A 13,138-nucleotide genomic window follows, 5' to 3' on the forward strand; every position below is an offset into this window, starting at 1 on the left:
GGAAATTATGAAAGCAAAAACCATAGTATATAAAATAACGAAATTAATTTCTTTATTTTTTACGTCTGCAGCCGATTTATTATACAAATACCAACATTCGTTGCGAGGATAAGGGAAACTGCAGAAAACCTTACCAGTATTTGAAAAAAAAACATTCAAACAATATACAAACAATATACAAAAATATTTATATAATAATAATAGCACTTATATAATAATAATAATACTTATATAATGCTTATACAGGGTGGCCCATTTTAATTTATACAGTCGATTTTTTTAAAAACTAAAAGAGATACGAAAAAATGTTTCAGACAGACATGTCACGATTTCGAGGGGGACATAAGATGATACCATTGGTTTGACCTTGAATAGTCGTTTGAAGGTCACGCGAAGATCACCTTCAATTTCTTAAATTGAAACCCCAACTTTTTATTACAGATTCTTATTCTCCATCGAAAAGTAAGTAACTTTTGTCTGAAACATTTTTCCGAAAAATGTCATCTTATGTCCTTAAAATGTCCTCAAAACTCATCTTGAAGATCATTTTAAGGACATAAGATGACATTTTTCGGAGAAATGTTTCAGACAAAAGTTGCATGTTTTCTCGCGTAGAATCCGAATCCGTAATAAAAAATACCATGTCTCATTAAAAAAAAATTTCAGACCGGAAGTTAGAATTTCGATAAACAATGACCCGTCTAGTTGTATTCACATTCTCTGTTGTGTATGGAGATCAACGTTCGAACAGTGTATTGTCGAATACCGATTTACGTAATCACGTTTGACATTGTCGATATTCGACAATACACTGTTCGAACGTTGATCTCCATACACGACAGAGAATGTGAATACAACTAGACGGGTCATTGTTTATCGAAATTCTAACTTCCGGTCTGAAATTTTTTTTAATGAGACATGGTATTTTTTTATTACGGATTCGGATTCTACGCGAGAAAACATGCAACTTTTGTCTGAAACATTTTTCCGAAAAATGTCATCTTATGTCCTTAAAATGATCTTCAAGATGAGTTTTGAGGACATTTTAAGGACATAAGATGACATTTTTCGGAAAAATGTTTCAGACAAAAGTTACTTACTTTTCGATGGAGAATAAGAATCTGCAATAAAAAGTTGGGGTTTCAATTTAAGAAATTAAAGGTGATCTTCGCGTGACCTTCAAACGACTATTCAAGGTCAAACCAATGGTATCATCTTATGTCCCCCTCGAAATCGTGACATGTCTGTCTGAAACATTTTTTCGTATCTCTTTTAGTTTTTTAAAAAATCGACTGTATAAATTAAAATGGGCCACCCTGTATATTAATACTTATTATAATACTTATATATTAACTTATATATTACATATTAATAAAATATTCTCCTTATATCTAATATGAATATCTAAATATAATACAATAATATCTAAATAACTACATTAAAAACATATTAATATTTTTAAGAAACTATTGTTATATATTCTTGCAATTGTCATTAAATATGTTGTCTCAACATGGTTCCTAAAACAAAGTAAATTAGTGATTAATAAGAAATACATATAACACAGGTTTCTATAAATAAAATATAATAGAAATAACAAAACAATTTGCAGAAAAAAATACAAATAAATAAATAAATAAATAATTAAATAAAATTGCACTTAAAATTGCACTTAAAATTATACATGCACCTATGCATGCTGGATCACAGAAAAAAAATAAAAGAAGAAAGAAATATAGAAAATAAAAGAAGAATTAAAAAAAATGTATTACACATGGCTTATTAATTATTGCACATTAATATCATTTGTCACACTTAAAACTGGAAAAGTAATGAAAAAATGAAATTAAAAAATAATACTAATAGAAAGAAGTGTGACTCAAAAATATGTAATAAAAATGAAATGAATATTAAAAACTATTATTAGTTAACACTGGAATAAAAAGAGGAGGAAGAGTCCATGCTTTAAAATATTAAAAGCAAAACACATGTGTCGCGGGAGTAAAAAAGATTTTTAGAAATTACATTTTGAAAGTTACATTTATATTTATAAAAATATTAATAGAATGTTGAAAAATTGAAATTAAATTGTATTAATACAAGAAAGAAAAGTTAAAACAAAAAGCATATGTAAAAAGTAACGTTTTCTAAGTATCTTTATCTGAACTATTATTATTAGAGGAAAATAAATTTTTAGAATTATGAAGATCTAAATATGCTGAATCTACTTTGAAAGTGCAACAATCAATATTCTTAGCTTGGAAACTTGAACGTACTTTACAAACTGCGTCTAAACTAGCGATATCAATCCGGTTCCTCTTTTTATTTTTCACATCTGTAACAATGGAAAATATTCTCTCTGCTTCGGCATTGGAATGTGGAAGTGACAAAATTGTACAAGGTGCAGTGGGGTAAGTGCAGACTGGTTTTTGTAAAGTTGGACATTAAATGCATATATTATCAATCTCTAACAGAAATAGTTAATATTATCGGTATTCCAAGCATTGTGCAAGTATTATTGTTCAACTTATAGTGACTTTGGCGTCATTTTTCTTTTCAAATTTACATAATGATAGAAAATTGTACGACGTGTCAATTGGTCTGCACTTTCCCTCAAAACGGGGCAAGTGCATAAGTGCGAGTTAAAAATGTATTGCAGCCTTATTTTATACACCACGGAGCAAGAGAGTAATTGTTAACATATCTGCTTTGAAATGCTTTTTACCGCATTGAATTATATAGATTAGTTTCAGAGTTATTGTCTTCTAAAAATACAAGAATCCTTTGGTGAAATTTGAAAGCGGGTTTGGTAGAATAAAACTACATAAAATATTAAAACACATAAAATAACATAAAATATTAAAATAAATAAGATATTTTACATAAAAGAACATTAATTCGGTAAATAAAAAGGTGGTTTAAAAACTGTAGAATATAAGATAAGATAAACAAAAAACAAAAAATTAATAATTCAGTTATTTTTAACAAAAACAAAGTTGCAGATAGATATTAATCAGAATCTCCACATCGTTCGCACTCGAACCATGGCAGCCCTATATAAAAACCATTAATAAACAAATCAAAATAGCAAATTTTTTAAGAAGATACTTGAAGAATAAAGTCATTAAGAAATTTACAAATATCCTGGCTAAAGAAAGCAACGATGCTTCTGTCGACGGAAAAGCTCTCAGTCAACTGGTACCGGTGAATCTGGTAACCAAAACCAGAAAGCATTAAACGATAAATGAAGTCTGGGGCAAGAGCAGACCAATCTGCACTTACCTCACCACTTTGGTCTGCACTTGCCCCAATACGTAATATTAACGGGGCAAGAGCAGAGTAATGATTTTTATGTAAACTTACAAAAAAAACTAAGTATTTATGTTTTTAAGAAATATTTTAAATAATATTCTTTACACTTACTAAAAAATTACAACCCAAAACACAATATTGCTTAATTAATAAAATTATCTATTGGGTTGGCCAAAAAGTAATTGCGTTTTTTTTAATATAAATAAAAGGCGAATTTTTCATGGGAAACAAAAACTTTATTAAACAATATATTGTCCATTTTGTTTGATTATCTTTTGCCATTTTTCAGGCAACTTCATGATTCCGCGCTCAAAAAAGTTCTTATCTTTTTCAGCAAAAAACAATTACAAGAACGATTTGATATCCTCATCAGCAGTAAAGGTTTTACCATTCAAGGTGTTTTGCAAAGAACGAAACAAATGGTAATCTGATGGTGCCAGGTCTGGCGAATATGGTGGATGTGGTAACACATCCCATCCAAGCTGCAACAATTTTTGACGAGTGACCAAACTTGTACGTGGTCTAGCGTTATCATGGTGAAACACAACACCTTTGCGATTCACCAATTCTGGACGTTTCTGTTTGATGGCATCATTTAATTTATCCAGTTGACGACAGTATACGTCTGAATTAATGGTTTGATTTCTTGCAAGCAGCTCAAAATACACAATACCTTTAAAGTCCCACCAGACTGACAGCATAATCTTTCTTTGGTGAATATCTGCTTTTGAAGTGCTTTGAGCAGGTTCATCACGCTTGCTCCACGATCTTTTTCGTTTGACGTTGTTGTAGACGATCCATTTTTCGTCGCCTGTTATCATACGTTTCAAAAATGGATCATTTTCCTCACGTTTCAAAAGAGAATCGCAGGTGTCAATACGCTTAGTGAGATGAATTTCTTTGAGCTCATGTGGTACCCAAATATCGAGCTTACTAATGTATCCAAGTCGTTTTAAATGGTTTTCAACACTCGATTTCGATATGTTAAGATTTTCAGCAATCTCTCGTGTCGTTAAACGCCGATTGGAATCGATCAGTGCCTTTATTTTGTCATCATCAATTTCGATTGGCCTTCCTGAGCGTGGTGCATCTTTCATATTAAAATCTCCAGATCGAAATTTAGTAAACCAATTTTGAAACTGCTGCAGTTTTAAAGCATCTTCGCCATATACATCACATAACTTTTTATGAGCTTGCACAGCGTTTTTCCCTTTTCGGAAGTAATAAAACAAAATATGACGAAAATGTTCTTTTTGATTTTCCATTTTGAAATTGACGGCAAACAAACAATTGTTAACGAAATCGTGTACTTTCTTTTTCTAAAACAAGCTTGAACTGTGAGTTGTTAACCTACATAATGAATTTGCGGTTTAGAATGAAGTTAGTTACATTTCAAGACATGTATGTCCATCTATTGGAAAAAAACGCAATTACTTTTTGGCCAACCCAATAAATAGTACACACAACTTTAGAGGTTACCACAAACTGATGACTGTTTTTAACGGTTGATAAAATAAGCGAGAATTGCATATTTTACTGCGACATCTATGTTGAAATGTTAACACTAACTTCTAGTAGATCTCTACATATCAGATACTCTAATTTGACTCATATAATAATAAATATAACCAGTTAATGCACTTGCCCCGGTTACGCACTTACCCCACTGCACCTTATACTAAATTTTCTAAATTTGGAAAAGCCGGTTCATCATTGAAATTCTTTTTTTGAAAAATATTCTTCCACATGTCATCAATATCTAAATTAGCCAAAAGAAGTTTCGCGTCATCAAATAGAATGAATAATATTCTCCATTCGTGAGCTAAAGCCGTAATATCGGAAATTTGGAAATGTTTTGCTATATCTTTTAAATCTAGAAAATTAAGTCGACTTTCTTCGCGCAACGCTACACTTGAATCTAAAAATTTACATTGTCGTAAAATTTTATCATTGTAAGACAATCGTTGTAACATTTCTTCTAACGCGGTTGTGTAAAACGATAAACATGTAGATTTTATTTCTAATACAATTTCCGAAGATTGTAATTGTAAAAAAGATTCGCATTCGTGACCAGTATATATTTACATCTAAAAAATATTGCGGGTTAATAATTTCTAAAGAAATATTTTTTAACGCGGCAGGAAGTAAAAAATTACAGTCAATCTTCTTTATGAAATGCTCACTACTTTCACTTAATTTATGATTTAAAATTTTTCTACCTTGAAATAAATGCATTAAATTCATTAAAGAAATGTGAAGAATATTTTAAAAATAACATATAAGCTTTAATTTTATTATCATTTAAAATATTAAAAATTGTTATTGCCGAGTTATTTTTATTTTCTATATTTTCCAGGTGGAAGTAATGTTTTAAGACTTCCCAGTTATCGAGAAGTCTAGTAACACACTTCTGTAAGACGAGCCATCTTGTACCTGATAATTTTAAAATTTTACGTGATTCTACTCCAAAAAATTTTGAAAATCGCACAGGATAGCTGATCTTTTGGCACTGATGGAAAAATACGTCGCAACTGCATGTAAAACATAGTCACAAGAATCCGGCAATTTTGCACAAGCTTTACTCGCGATAAGAGCTGCGGAATGGCATATACATTTTAATAAAATGAGGGCCGGTACCTCTTTTTTTAATCTAGTTACAAAAGAATCTTGAATTCCTACCATTACAGAAGCGTTATCACTAGCCATTCCTACAATATTTGATAACGGTATACCTTTACTTGTTAAACATTTTTTATATTAAGAATATAATTTGTCCGCGGAACAGTCCGTTGCATCTAATGCAATTAATTCTAATAATTGAGTAATCGATTTTTTAGTTTCTAATGATATGTATTTTACTAAAATACAAAGTACTTTATCATTTGAGATAGTTGTACTTTCATCAAGGAAAATGGAAAATTTGTGACTTTTCAAATTTTGAATAAGTATATCAGTTTCGTGTTTTCCTAAAACATTTTTAATTATTTGTGAACATTTTTGCCTTGATAATTTCAGATCGTGAACTACCTGTGGATCAGTACAAATTTTTTTCAATAAAGGGACCATGTGATTTACAGTTTGAAAAGCTATATTATGTTCCGTGTAAAAAGCAGCTAATTTTATCTCGGCTGTTTTAACTTTCTTAACATGGTCCTCATCTTTAATATTACATTTGAGGTTAAATAATAAAGCAGATGGTGTAACACGGTTTGATTCTGTTTGATGCTCACCAGCTCCAGACATTAAGACGCATTCGCCCGTGCTTAGCACTACCCAGGATGAACGACGTAGACGTGGCGGGGCTTTCATCTCTTTGAGGTGCTTGATTTACGTAAGTCCCCTTGCCTCTCACGATTCGAGGTGCTTCATTAACGTGAGTCCTCTTGCCTCTCACGATTCGGGATGCTTGATTAGCATTCTTTCAACATTTATCGCAGAAACTGTTCAAAGTTATTCCCTTCGGCTCGAATGCATAACCTGATCCTCTCTGCGAAATGTCTGACTGTTCTAAGTAAGACAGTTCTTGGTATTGCCCTACATGCCATTCAAATCCGTTCGATCATGTCGTCTCTTGTCGTCGGTTCCCGCTCGAATACGACATTTTTTATGTATTCCCACAAATAAAAATCAGGAGGGGTTAAATCTGATGAGCAAGCAGGCCATGTAATTGGACCACGGCGTCCGATCACCTGCCGTTGAATTGTTGATCCAGAAAATTTCTTACAATTCGTGCTTACAATATAATGTGGTGCTGCACCATCCAGTTGGAACCACATTCTTTGTCTTGTCTCTAAATTGACTTCTTCGAGTAAAACGGGTAAGTGATCTCTGAGGAACTCCAGAAAGTTATTTCTGTTCACATTTTCTTGAAAAAAATATGGACCAATTAAACAACCGTTGACGATTTCACACCAAACTATTACACTCCAACGGTGTTGATTATCTACTTACCTATACCAATAAGGATTTACATCTGACCAATAATGAAAATTATGAGTGTTCAATTCTTCGGTATTTTAAAATGTCGATTCATCAGAAAATAGAACGTATTTGAAAAAATTTGCATCATGCACAATCATCCGTTCGGCCCATTGACAAAACAGTACAGGCCGTCGGATATCATTTGGAGTTAAAAACTGCGTTAGTGTGATATGATATGGATGATACGATTTGTTCTTCAAAACAACCGTTCTCTGAGATATACCTGTTTATCTTGCTATTTCACGAGTACTAATATGAGGATTAATGTTGACAGTCGCTAAGACAGCCAGAACACGTACATCATCAACATCATAATCACGTTTAGCGCGACGACGAATCAACTGACCCTGTTGGGCTCTAATTTTAAGCGTCCGAATGACGGAAGCATTCGGATGTCGTCTGTTTGGGTACCGATTTTGGTACAGTCTCGCAGCTTCACGGTAACTGCCAAAAGATTCTCCCAAAACTAGTAAAATATCGACGATTTCTAAAGGAGTACAATCAGCCATGTCTAAAATAATGCCACGTCTAAAATTTGATACAATAGTTTGGAAACAAAAGTTGCTTTGTAATAGTTAAGAATATCGCGATGTAATTGAACGCGATATCAATTTTCAAAAAGGGAGTCAGTTTTCAAAAAGTAAAATTAGACAGTTTACCGCTTTCGAGAATTAAAAACGAATGCCTTGAGATGCCCTATGAGTGTGTTGCTGAAAAACGTCTTTCTTTAGTGCTGGAATCAATTAAGCATCGACTTTCTTATTTAAATGAATATGTGAATATATGATCATAAATTCACATAAAAGTAACATAAAACGTAATTTTAGAGAAGTTAGTTTGATCGGGAATGTTATAATTATAATCTCTGTTGTAAGTATACGCAGCAGATCCAGGAAACTGTAATTGCCAGTTCGGCAGGATTGAAGAGATTCGTGTAAAAGAACAAGATATGTTTATTGTCTCGGTAAAATTCGCACTTTATCGTGTCGTACAGTTCTCGCGTTATAACTCGAGTCGCGTAACTATTAACTGATATCGCACATGAGCAAAATATCGCGTTGATTACTAGACCGTCCTCTACGATAGCCCGAAGCAGAGTACCACCAAAAACGAACGCGATCTAATACGCAACCGCTCGATCAGCTGTCGCGCTGTGATTCTCCGCTTGATCGATTCGAGAATCTCATGCTAATCGATACTCATCGATCCATAGTGTTACACGAAGTGCAAAAGATTCTTCGAAGGACAGGAGTGTGTATATTCATTTGGAATACGCACACATTACTTTTCAACACTCTCACTTCTTGAGCACTTCGTGCGTTCACTTTCTTATCCATATTTTATAAGCCCAACATATCATGTAAAGTTTTAAAACGTTCCTTAGGCAGTGCCTTTGTGAGTATGTCTGCCTTTTGTACCTCAGAAGGAACGTATTCAACGTAGATCTCAGAGGATTCTATCTTCTCACGAATGAAGTGATATCGGATATCTATGTGTTTCGTTCTTTTGTGGTATTCGGGATTCTTTGTCAACCGAATTGTGCTTTGATTACCACGTAAATGATTGTAGAATCTACACACCAATGTCCGATATCCTCTAATAATCTGCGAAGCCAGATGGCTTCCTTTGTCGCAGACGCTGCGGCGACGTATTCTCCTTCTGTGCTGCTAAGCGTTACCATGGGTTGTCTCTGAGACGCCCACACTACAGGACCACCTGCTAAGCAGAACACGTATCCGGTATTTGCTCTTCTCGTCGCAAGATCAGTCGCATAATCCGCATTTGAAAAACCTGTGAGATTGAATTCATTCGCACTGTATATAATGCCGATAGTTCTCGTCCCCGCTAGATATCTGAGTATACACTTAACTGCTTCTCAATGCTGTATATCAAAAGAATTCAAGTATCGGCTAGCAACCCCAACTGAGAAAGCGATGTCCGGACGAGTGGTTGTAGCAAGAAACATCAACATGCCGACTGCCTCTCGATACGGCACGTTCAGCTGAGAATCTTTTATCTCCGATTTATTCAAACTCACGTGTGGGTCGACAAGAATACTGACGGTTTTTCCCTCCCCGAGACCGAACCTATCTAACATCCGCGAAATATATTCGGCTTGATGTACATATATACTTTTGTTCGAACGGTCTCTCACTATTTGCATACCTACGTATATGCTTGTGTCACCGAGTGTGATTTCAAACGCCCTTTGTAGCTACTCTATTACTATTGCTAGCACATGCTGTGACTTGGCAGCGATCAAGCCATCGTTCACGAAAAGTGCCAAAAAAACATTTGAATCAAGCACGGTTCCTCTAAAAATACATTCGTCTGCGTTACATTCTTTAAAGTTAAATTGTCGCAGAAATTTTGAAAAACGGTTCCAACAACGCGGAGCCTGTTTAAGGCTATACATCGATTTGATTAACTGACACACTGCTTGGTCGCCTTCTGAATTAACGCTTAAACCCTCAGGAATTTCCATAAAAACGACTTCGTCGAACTTTCCGTACAGAAACGCGGTTTTTATGTCGAATTGCGCAAGTTCGAGATCTGCATAAGCAGCGAGCGCTAATAGTATTCGTAACGAATCGTACCGAACTACAGGCGAAAACGTTTCAAGATAATTATATCCGGCTTTTTGTTTGTACCCGCGTGCACACAATCGCGCTTTATATCTTTGTTTCTTACCGCATTTCGTTCGCTGTACCTTAAATACCCATTTAGAATCTATAATGTTTGTCGCCTCGCTCCTGGGAACCAGTTTCCACGTCTCGTTTGTCTCGTGCGCTCTCAGCTCCTCCTCAATTGCTTGCTTCCACCACGTGGCCTCGTGGCTTTTCAGCGCCTTCTGGTACGTCTCGAGTATTTTGACCTCTGCAACATTTACCATGAACCTCGTCGGTGGACGAAGACTCGCTCGATTCCGTAATTGTCGTCCTTCTTCAGGTGCTTGAAGCTCTGTTGCCTCATTTTGTCTCGCTGCGGGCTGTGCTTCCTCGACTGTGATCTCTTCCTGGATCTCGTCCTCCGCATCTTGATTGTTGTCAGCTTCCTCCTGTTGTCGTTCTCCAGGAATTACGACCTCTTCCTCAGCAGGTGAAAAGGTGTCACCTCTGCTCGCCTCGTCGAAGACAACGTCTCGAGATATTGATATCTTCCTGAAAACAGGATCAAACAGCCGGTAATTTGGGGATTCGTCTTGATACCCCACCAGTGTTAGTTTCTTCGCCTTCGGATCTAATTTCTTTCGAAACATTTTGGGTACGTGCATGAAGGCGGTTGTATTGAAAATTTTCAAGTGTGAGAGATTCGGCTTCCTCCCGTTCCATATTTCGCACGGCGTCTTGTCTCCCGTTCGCATGCAAATTGTCCTATTTAGTAAGTAAACTGCAATGCTTATCGCTTCGGCCCACAACGTCTTGGGTAGCTTACTTGATAACAGCATTGTACGAGCGTTCTCCATCACCGTCCGTTTTTCTCTTTTGACACGCCCGTTTTGCTCGGGCGTATAGGGAGCTGTGAATTCGAGTTGAATTCCGCGACTGGTTAAATACTTCTTCATCTCCGCTGAGTAGTATTCCTTAGCGTTGTCAGCCCGAAGGTATCTCATTGCTCGTCCAAATTTGTTAGCAACGAGTCGCTCACATTCCTTGAATCTTTTCAGCACGTCAAACTTGTGCTTCAGGAAGTAGACACGGCGAAAATTCGAAGCTTCATCTTTGACCAACATAAAATATTTTGCTTCACCGACCAACTCGACGGACATCTGACCACATACATCCGTGTGAAATTTCTTTCCGGGTTGAACTGCAAATTCCTCACTGCGCCTCTTGAACGGAAGTCAATGAGATTTGCCGACCATGCACGCATCACAGACGGCCTCGTCATGGCCCCTCACTTGCAGCCCATCCACGGTCCTCTTCCTGATCATGTCCTTCAGTGTTTGATAATTGACATGACCAAGGCACTCGTGCCACGTATGTAGACTTACAGTGACAACATTCGCTTCAGGTGTTCGCGCACGAAACAACATCCGGTATAACTCGTTGCTGCCTTTTACTCCTTGCGCGACGACTTCTCCACCTTTCAGGACAATTGCTCGATTTTCCTTGAAATGCACATCAAACCCTTTTGACGTACAGATCCCGACGGAGAAGAGATACTTTTTCATCTTTGGCACAAACAGTACATCTTCAATGCGTCCTCCATGCCATTTTCCGTCGTAATACTTCTCAATGTGTGCGGTGCCTATTCCCGCTGCGTCGCACACCTGATTGTCTTCCAAGAGAACGGAAACTCCACACACCGCCCGATAATCTGACAGCCACTCGCGTTTATGGGTGATGTGCCTCGATGCACCGCTGTCAGTGACCCACACATCTGCCACATCAGTTTGCAGAATAACGGCCACTTCCTGACTTTCCGGATATCCTTGCGCACAATCCACCTTATCGTATGTGACCGTAAAGGCAGTCTCCTGCGAACCGTTCGTCTCCGTCTCCGACCCAGCGGCCTTGGTTTTCTCTGCCTTGCGCTTCCTACAGTTCCTCGCGTTATGACCGATCTTCTTACAGTAAAAGCACTCCACGGTTTTCTTTTCCTTCTTCTTCTCGCTCTTCTTGTTCGCGACCGTGTTTGACGTATGCTTTCCGGATCGAATGATTAACGCTGCCAGCGCATTCGCTGCTTCTTCGTCTACCGTAAGACGAAGTTCTTCCTTGATCAGTTTCTCTGTGAGATTCGTAATCGTTTGTTGCGCTGCTACGACATTGTCCCACGCCGTCACGAGAGGATTGTACTTCGACGGCAGGCCATCCAGAATTTTAGCCATGATAGCGACGTCCGAGAGTGGCTCGCCTACATCGCGAAGCGCACTAGCCATATTCTTCACCTTCGCCACATGTTGCATTACTGTGTCTGTTGTGGCCATCTTATACGCGTGAAAACGTTGGGTCAAAATAAGTTTATTTGTCTCCTACTTCTGCTCATATACCGAGGTCAGCGTGTCCCACTGTCTCCTTTGATGTTGTACATGTGAGAAGACATAATAACTGAGTGTCGACAATTGTTGTCTAGAGGATCACGCGTGCCCGCGTGGTTCTTGATCCATTTCTTATATGCCACGTTCACCACATCCTGAGCTGGTTTTGGCCTTGCGCCGGTAACAATATTGAAGACTTCATTTGCCACTAATAACGCACTCACTTGGAATTTCCAAGCTGGGTAATTTGTCCCATCAAGCTTGATTACATTTTTAATGGAAATGTCTTCCGACATCGTCGGGAAACCACTGTGCGCACGCGATCGAGAACGAACGAAAGAAAGACTAAGCGGCACTAACGCACACTTACAACCACGTCCGCGTATTCACCATGTGGCTCGTGTTCTTTTCACGACAATCTCTCTCTCTCTCTCTCCGAACAGACAGCTCAAACAACGAAACCTGGGCCCATAACCTGTTGTAAGTATACGCAGCAGATCTAGGAAACTGTAATTGCCAGTTCGGGAGGATTGAAGAGATTCGTGTTAGAGAACAAGATATGTTTATTGTCTCGGTGAAATTCGCACTTTATCGTGTCGTACAGTTCTCGCGTTATAACTCGAGTCGCGTAACTATTACCTGATATCGCATATGAGCAAAATATCGCGTTGATTACTAGACCATCCTCTACGATAGCCCGAAGCAGAGTACCACCAAAACGAACGCGATCTAACACGCAACCACTCGATCAGGTGTCGCGCTGTGATTCGCCGCTTGATCGATTCGAGAATCTCATGCTAATCGATACTCATCGATCCATAGCGTTACACGAAGTGCAAAAGACTCTTCGAAGGACAGGAG

Source organism: Ooceraea biroi, chromosome 5 (assembly GCF_003672135.1).
Source record: "Ooceraea biroi isolate clonal line C1 chromosome 5, Obir_v5.4, whole genome shotgun sequence".
Classification (NCBI taxonomy): domain Eukaryota; kingdom Metazoa; phylum Arthropoda; class Insecta; order Hymenoptera; family Formicidae; genus Ooceraea; species Ooceraea biroi.